The sequence below is a fragment of the Streptopelia decaocto genome (assembly GCF_964273445.1).
Source record: "Streptopelia decaocto genome assembly, chromosome: 2".
In the NCBI taxonomy this organism is placed as follows: Eukaryota; Metazoa; Chordata; class Aves; order Columbiformes; family Columbidae; genus Streptopelia; species Streptopelia decaocto.
The window spans coordinates 34,576,133-34,584,233 of NC_138655.1; positions in this window are offsets into that span (position 1 = coordinate 34,576,133).

Consider the following 8,101-nt stretch of genomic DNA (forward strand, 5'->3'; position numbering starts at 1 on the left):
TGGAAGAAGAATCCTACCCTATTTTTCCTCTCACTACGTGGCAGTTGGTGAATGGCTCTGACCACCCTTGTCTAGTTCAATGGGGTGCCAGGATGCAGAGAGCATTCAAAAGATAGGAGCATCAGGATTTGGCAAAGTTGTGTTCCCTGTTTCTAACTCTTTCTCCACAATTGCTAACATTAAATAGTGTTAAGACCAGTCTTGGGCACTAAGCTGGTCTACTCACCTAACAAATGATGATTCCCAAGCTTCTCTATGGACTGGTCAAACCTAGTTTAGAGATATTGTATGGACCATTCAGGTTGTCTGTTTGGATAGGGACAACCTTTGTAATGTTGTTTTTATCTGCCTTGCTACCAGGCACCACCACCAGAGCCAGCACATTGCTTCAGGATGTGCACCAGCAGAACTGGCATCAGGGACCGTTTACCATTTCTGCTTTGCCATGTCCCCAGGGGGTTCCTGACAGAGTCCAAAAGTGCAGTACTTTAGAAATACATCTGCATGATGATGAAAGTAAGGTCTTTCTAGTCTTGAACATTTAATCTATTATCTAAAGGTCCATGTTAAAAAGAAGCATTTGTCTTGAAGGAAAAACATTTTACTGTTCCTCATCTGTTTTTACAAATCCGCACTTACTCTGGCAAAGATATCCACTGTCATTTTAAATTAAAACTGACTGAATGTTACATCAGTTTAAAATTAACTCATACTGCAGTTAGAATTTACTGTAAGGCAGCTGGCTTTTATTCCTATTTTTTGAAGAGAACATATGGATTATGACAGAACCTATTAAATATCTCTGGAGTGTATCTGGGAAGTTGTGTCGCTTCACTCTGAGCTCCATCATTGAATTTCTGTCTGAACATCTTTGTTTCCTGTAGGCTTCCATCAAGTTACAAGAAGATAGAAACCAGAAAAGCCTTTTTTAAGCATGCTTGGAAGTATAGCTATGTCCATGGCAGAGTTTTCTTGCTAATTCTTCATCTTACTTGCATAGGTGACACTCGAAATTAGTCCGGGCTGTTCTTTTTGTTGTTGATTAATACAGATGAAATGTGCACAGAAGAATGTGTAAATGGGATCATCAACTTTTCACCTCACCTCTGTGTTACCTGGTATAAGGGATAACCTGCTATACGGCAGTATCTTTTGGGCAGATTAATGGCCTGGTTTACAAATGCTTTTATTAGATTACTTGCTATTCCTACAGTTTATGGCAAATATATTTCTGTCACTTTGTTCATTTTATTGTGTTATGGTAGCAGTGTTTTCATATTCAGCAAAGCGACAGAGCATTAAGACAGAACACAGCTGTCAGCCCACGCCTGCAAGGCCCTCCAGCAGTTTCAGTAAAAGAGTGAGTGAAAATAAAATAGCTTTCTGGGTGGAAGCTGGATGGGTGATTTCTAGGCAGGCTGAGAGCAATTACCTGGCTGGGAATTTGTGGGGGAAACTGTGGTTAATGCCCCTTCTCTCCTGAAAAGTGCATGGGATCTTTAGTAACCACAACGGTTGAGATTGCAGGGTTTAGTTTAATTACTGAGAGACTCTCTGTGCCTTTAACACAGGGGGGAAAGGAGAAGTAGAGTTTGGTGTGTAGCATGTGTGTGTTTTAAATGCCATTTGATAGCCTTTAAAAGCTCCATGCTGGAGCAGCTCAGATGCTTTCTTGTTTAGAAAACCTATGAAGCAGAAATTTGGCTGAAAGAAACTTTACTGGAATACATTAAGATCTTTCATTTGTTGGCAGCTGACATTATTAATGTTACTGGTCTTTACAAAGAAGAAAATGTAATATTTCATTTTATTAAATTGCAGAATCAGTCTTACATGTTGCACTGTTGCAAACTTCTCAAGTGTTTCACTCTGTTTTGTTTTATAGTATATGTTGTGTTACTACCTGGTAATTAAGATGCTGATTATGTAAAGACTGTGCCTTTGAGTTGCTGCTGCACTCCTTGTCTGTGCATTTTAAACACAATCTCTGCTGACGCTAAAGGCAAATATACTTTATTATGAACCATGTCATTTTTTACTCATAACAATTTATAGAATCAGTGCATGAGAGAAAAAAAGCACAGCTTATGTTCCAAGTTATTTGCAAAACTGGCAGTAAAAAACATTTTCAGACCCAACAACATCAGCGCTTTTATTCTGTGTGTTTCCAACAGTAAATACACTATTTCTGAAGAAAAAAAAAAAAAAGCAGTTTTTTACCACTGACATTCAGGATGCCAATATTAGAACAAATCATCAATTCACCTTCAGAAAAGAGATGATTAGAGAAATATGAAGCAGTCAGAAGGAAAGCAGAGGATTTGAACACATGAAGCTTCTCTGAAGGTGAAGCATTAGTGAAAGATTTTATGACACTGACCTATCAACCACCACTTTTAGCACTGATTACACATTTGTGACTTGAACTGGAGACATAAATCAGACTACTGCTGACAATCAAATTAATTTTTTAATCACAAAAAAGCAGCATGCCTTTCTGGCCCAATTTGCACTTGCAAACAAGAAGGCAAAGAACCAACGTGTCTTGAAACTTAGTTTTGCAAATGCAGCAACGTACTTCTGAAGATATACAAAGTGGAAATAATTATTAAATTTGTGTGAAAAATAACTGTAGAGAAAGACAAAAAATAAGCCATCATAGGAACAATAGTCTAGGAAACTGGTGTGCTAAAAAGGCATAGAAGTCCAGTGCACTAACCTATAATCACTTAGTAGAACTTCTGCAGTGGGACGAAATCTCTAAATTGTACTAATCACTTTTAAGGTAATACAGTTCAGAGTACTGTTCATATTGTTTCAATATTTAACTGTGGTGAAAATAACTTTTTTTTTTTTTTTTATGTCAACATAGGAAGATCATTTTCTGCAGAGATTCCAAAAGTCAGTTTTATCCTTAAAATATTTCCTACCGTGCATCTTTTTTCTCAAATGTCACTTATTCAGCAGTTTAAATGAAGGCCCAAAAGACCAAGTTTCACCATGAATACAGCAGTTCATGATCCCCTCCCCACATGATCAGGTGATGGAAAAGCATCAAAACATCTATAATTGTAGATAATGTAGCCTCTTTGGAGAGGCAAGGGGACCACTGCATGAGATCCAGAAAGATAAAGGGTGTGCTTCACTTTACATTTTGCAGTGCTGCAAATACACTCTGCGTTGTCCAGAGTAGAACATCTGCTCTCCCACCACTTTCCTCGATACCAGACCACCTTCCTCTCAAATTAGTCCAGCTGTAAATACAACACTCATTGTATTAAAAAAATTCACAGGTTCTGTAGTTTTGTTTTTCATAATTACAAAAGAGCTAAAATGTTTCAGCAGAACATCATCAAGTAAACCAACCACTAAACGCATCTCCAATCCAAGATCACTTGGGCTTTTTGCAGTCACAGATCCCCTTGTTTCCTCTTCCACAAGCAGAGCATTCTCCACTGACTAAGCATGAAGGCAACTTCAGAAACACAAGGGAAAAAAAAAACATATCACTGCTCTCTTGAGCTGCCTTTGGGCCAGTGAGTTGAAAACCTCCTCTGCTTCATCCAGAGTCACATATGACCAGTCACAGTTTTACCTGTTCTTTGCAACTTGGCTTCTATAGGTCTTTTAGTTTATAAGAAAGACAGAAATAGAACAAGATTGGATGGAGGGATCTGTGAGGATATGAACGAATAAGTATTTTCTTTCCTCAATAAAAGTAAATTCATTCTCATTAAATTACTTTTTAAATTGCTTTAACTCACCACATTACACTGCAGTTTTGGGGCAATTGGTATTGGTGTACAGAACTTTTTTTGTTTGTTTGTTTTTTTTGTCTGGCAGCTGTGAATGATATATGAATATGATGAATATGATTGCACAAGGTACACTGACACATCTAAGAGTTTATTTTAATCTTCTCCCTAATAAAACATTTCCTGAGAAAGATACAGAATGCCATTCAGCCTTGGTGTGGCAACTGGAATTACACTGGTGCCAAAATTAGCAACTTGAGTTGTGGCTCTTCATTCCATTCTAGCTGTTCTCTGGATGGTTTTCCACAGTGTGATGGAAGAGCAAGCAACAGAGTTAAAAGGGAATAACAAATCCTACTCCCTCCTCACTTCTGTTCTTCTCTTTGTGGGTCCCTACATGTCTACTGAATTTGGTGCAACTTTAAAGCTATAGCTGAGTATTTTCCTGATTGAACAGTGTGCTTATCAGATGCCGTCCATCTCCCAGACTACCTTCCCAATGTGTAGATTGTTGCATATCTCAGGAATTGTTCTGAACAGTGGCTGTGGATGGGGAAAACAGACATTTTGCTTGCAGACTAAGTTACACAATTTCTTCTCTTTTTTAAGCACAGTGGATGTTCAAAAACTGTATCAATAGGCCTCTTAGGAGTTTTTTTCCCAATTCAATGTTAAGCCTAGCTGTTGTACTTGCTAATTCTCAGGGAAAAATCTCATTTGTTCCACAAGACCCTTTTTCTTGTTTGACATGTGTTCTCCAGTGGGAATTCCATCGCCCTTTGATTTAATTCTTCCAGATGTTTCATGCATCCTATTATGAGCCTCTTCAAAGAAAGAATAGTCACTGGTCTAGAAAGCAGTTGCATTTTCATTGTTCCAGGGAAACTAATAATTTTATGCTAGGAAACAGAAGCAAAAAAGTGTATGGGTAGTTGAATATATATGTGTCTATAAGTATATATATAAATCAGTAATAAAGAACTCCCTAAAATCTTGTCAGCTAAGCCCAATGGAAATATACTACATTTAAGCAGTAAATACATACATAAAAAATACATTCTATCTGAAGGTAACAGTATCCTTGGGAATGGAAGATTTAGGGCTTTTAACTTCTCCCCTTTCCACATAATGATTTGCTTTGTGTTTATAAGAGGGTGTTGTTACAAAGAGAGGTAGTTTCTTGCACCTGAAAGTCATAATGCCCTCATGAAAGACTGTAACAAAATGGACATTTGTAAAACAGATTTTAATTTTTGGCATTTTAAGTGTTGTTACACTTCAAATAAGTAAAATCAAAAGCATGGCTGGATCTTTGTGCTCACTTGGAACTTAAAGGTTGCTCCTATAGTAATTATTTTGTGAGTGTTTCCATGTTGGCTATTTGTATCACTTACTGTCAGCAAATTCACTGCACATATCATTCCTGTCCTAACACAATGCTTTTTCCTCATTGTCATATATTTATTGTTTAGGGATCATTACTTTTTCTAATTCATTCACAACTCCCAGGTTTGGAAGGAAGGGTTAATTAGCTACTTTTTCGAAGAATTTTTGACATCATGTTGTGCCTTTCTTATTCCTTCAAATAGAAATCACAGCTTAATTTTGAACATTTGTAGACTACATCCAGCTAACACCCCCTCAAAAATCAACGGCCTACACAAGCTCAAATCATTGGATTATTGATTAATTATTTTTCAAGACTCTTCAGTTCAAGCTACTCTTCTTCTCAAGAATTCTGGAAAGGCACAAATGTTCTCAACAAACACCAAAATTTCTGCCCAAATTATATGTCATGATAAACACTCTGAAAGTAACCTTTTCTTTTGTCTTAAAAGAAAAAGTCAAGTAGGGTAGATATTCAAAATCGTAAACTGTTAGCAAGTCCCGTATCTTTCCAGTTTCAGCACTTCATCTCCAATGACATTGTCTCCAGACCATAGTAGGGCAGATTTTGCTGTCCTGGAGTTTCAGCCGTAGATCAGCTGAAACTGTACTGATTGCATAAGATTACAATTAGTCTTTGGTTCAGCATTCCTCATGACCTGACTACTCTAAAAGCAGAAAATGCTTCCTTCACTTATACATGGTACTGTGAGAAGAACCTAAATTGTAATTGCTGTAGAAAAGACAAGCTGGAACAGCTGTGCTCAGCCTCCATGCTGCTACCTACGGGCTACCTAGATCCTGTCCTCTGGGGTAGGCAGAGGACCCACCTTTCTATTAGCAATGTAAGAAAGGCAGAAGAGCTGAGAAGCTCAAGTACAAATATCCCACACTGGAAAAACAGCTCTCAAAACCAAAACATAGGTGGAAGCACACCGATTAGGCCCACACAAACTTTGTCACTTTAGTGCCACAAATGTGTTCAAAACTCAACTTGACAGTTTTTGCTCAAAGTGGTTTAAATTACATTTACCAACATTCCTGTGAACTTCATGTTATGAATGTCGATCTTTCTGAAATGTAGTATATGTGCTGGGCATATATTTGTCCTTGTAAAAATATAGCAGAAAGAAACATTTGGATTTAACTAACTTGAAACTAATTTCCAAAAACAGCAGCTGGACCCAGCATCTTCAGACAGCCACATGTATAATAATATGTCCAGGTTCTCACAGTAGCTCCAGAAGCAACTAACCCTACATATATCAGCAATTTTTCACTTGTAAAGATCTTAGTCACTAAAAGTAAGACCTGAAGTTTCTTTGCCCTTACAAACTCTTTTGTAGCAGACAAAAGTGGGAACCTTTTAGAATACCCAAGTGAGTCCACACTGTGTCCCATCAATAAGTCAAGGTTTTGGTTTGACAGTTATTGACTTAGATACAGGAGGAGATGACTGAAAGCTTCCATACGTATCTGGCAGTTAGGTTGTTATGGATTATTAGGCTCACAAAAACAACTACATCACAACCTGTAATTACTTACACATGGCAATAAGGACGTCTTTGCTTTCCAAAACTAGAACATAATGCAATCCAATGGTTACAGGTGGGACTAAAATTACTTTTTAAGTGTGCAATTGCTTCCTGAAGCAAAATAATTCCTTATGGTCTTTGTCACTTGAAGCCTTTCAGCTGAACATCTTTCTTCTTCAGTCACAAGTTACTGAGTTTGATAATTTTCACTAATTTGGGTGCTGATCTAATCAGTGTCAATAAGGGTGATGGAAAGGAGAACAATTCTTTAACAGAAAAGGATGAAATCCTTGATCTGAAGGGCTTTAGGCCTTTAGGCTGGGTTAACACGTTAGTCTCTCCTGAACCTGAAATTTATGGATGCAACCGCTATTCCCATTAACTTATCTGAAGCCAAGTTTACCCCCTGAGTCTTTAAAAAAAATCTTATTTTCACTGTATATATGTGTTTGTATGGCTGTGTTTATATCCTCATGCTGAGAGAGGAGTAAGATACTGCATTAGAGCAAGTAATGCCACTCTTTAGTTCTGATGTTTCTACCTCTGTTCCAAAATACAAATGTTGATATGTTAGTGATTAGCGGTGGTGTAACTGTGAGGATCCAAGTGAATGATTGGGGTTCCATCTGTAATTCATTCTCCTCACTAACCTTCACATGTTCACCCTTCATGTCTTGCCACTAATGATGCTGTTATTATGTAGCTCTTAGGAAATTAATGTGATACACCTTGAAGTTTTGATTTCATATTGAGTATCATATATTTCTTCTTCTGGCAATGTCTGCTTATTTCCTTTGTCCTAGTTTCCCTTCGTTTTGAAAAAAGAAGCACTTTTCCCAGAATCCCAACATCCCCGAATGACTTGAAATACTATTACTCAGAGCTTAGACATACTACTACTTACAACTTAGTAATGTCCTGAGGGCCAAAACATGTTGGTGTTCCATTTTATCAGAATAGATTTTTTTTAAAGAAGAAGTGATAGGCTTAGTATTGAGTATAATACACAGGGTAAGAGGGGAGGGAGGAACACCTGGTAGGAGAATGCTCCTAGATGGAAAAGAAGAAAGTTGCTTCTGTCACATGAATGGATGTTTTCTTTCTTGAGGAGGATGAGCAGATCAGTAGCAGTGGTCCCCAGTCATCACCTGCCCCGTGTGTAGTCAAGCTGGTGACTCCTGCTTGCTCCTTCTGTGTTAGCAGAGGTTTTACTCTGTCTGAGAATGAAGTAGGATGACCCAGTGTGAACTGAGTAGGGGGTAAAATGAGTGACATAAGGATTCAGCAGTAATTCTGCATTTCCTTGATTTTGTCAGTTTAAATTTGACCTCTTAACATTAGTGTAGATTTTGTCATTTATTTTTTATGCCTGGTGTACCTACCTTAATACAGGGACAACAGTTCATGCTGAGTGTTTTGTACATA